This window comes from Habropoda laboriosa, unplaced genomic scaffold (genome assembly GCF_001263275.1).
Source record: "Habropoda laboriosa isolate 0110345459 unplaced genomic scaffold, ASM126327v1 scaffold106, whole genome shotgun sequence".
In the NCBI taxonomy this organism is placed as follows: Eukaryota; Metazoa; Arthropoda; class Insecta; order Hymenoptera; family Apidae; genus Habropoda; species Habropoda laboriosa.
This window is the reverse complement of record NW_017100224.1, coordinates 530,179-530,524: the sequence shown is the minus strand read 5'-3', so window position 1 is coordinate 530,524 and position 346 is coordinate 530,179.

The window sequence follows — 346 nt, the reverse complement described above, 5'->3', positions numbered from 1 at the left end:
CTAAGTAGAATCATACATATAATTAACACATTTTGTACCGCATCGCTCATACATGTGTAGCGGCAGTATGCATATGTGGATCACAAACAAAACGCATACATATAGACAGTCCACTCACCTTTTCGAAATGTATTAAATAAAGTTAAAAACATAAAATTTGATGTAAAGAATATCAAAAATGTAATTTAATTTGAAAAAACCAAAACAAGAAACTATACAAAACGAACACCGGCTGTACAACGAATTAGCTTAAAATGCCCCTGTACAGAATGTGTCAACAATCGATTATAAGTTGAATTAGGCACAATAAATCAAATTAATAAGACTGTCTTATTATTTTGCATAT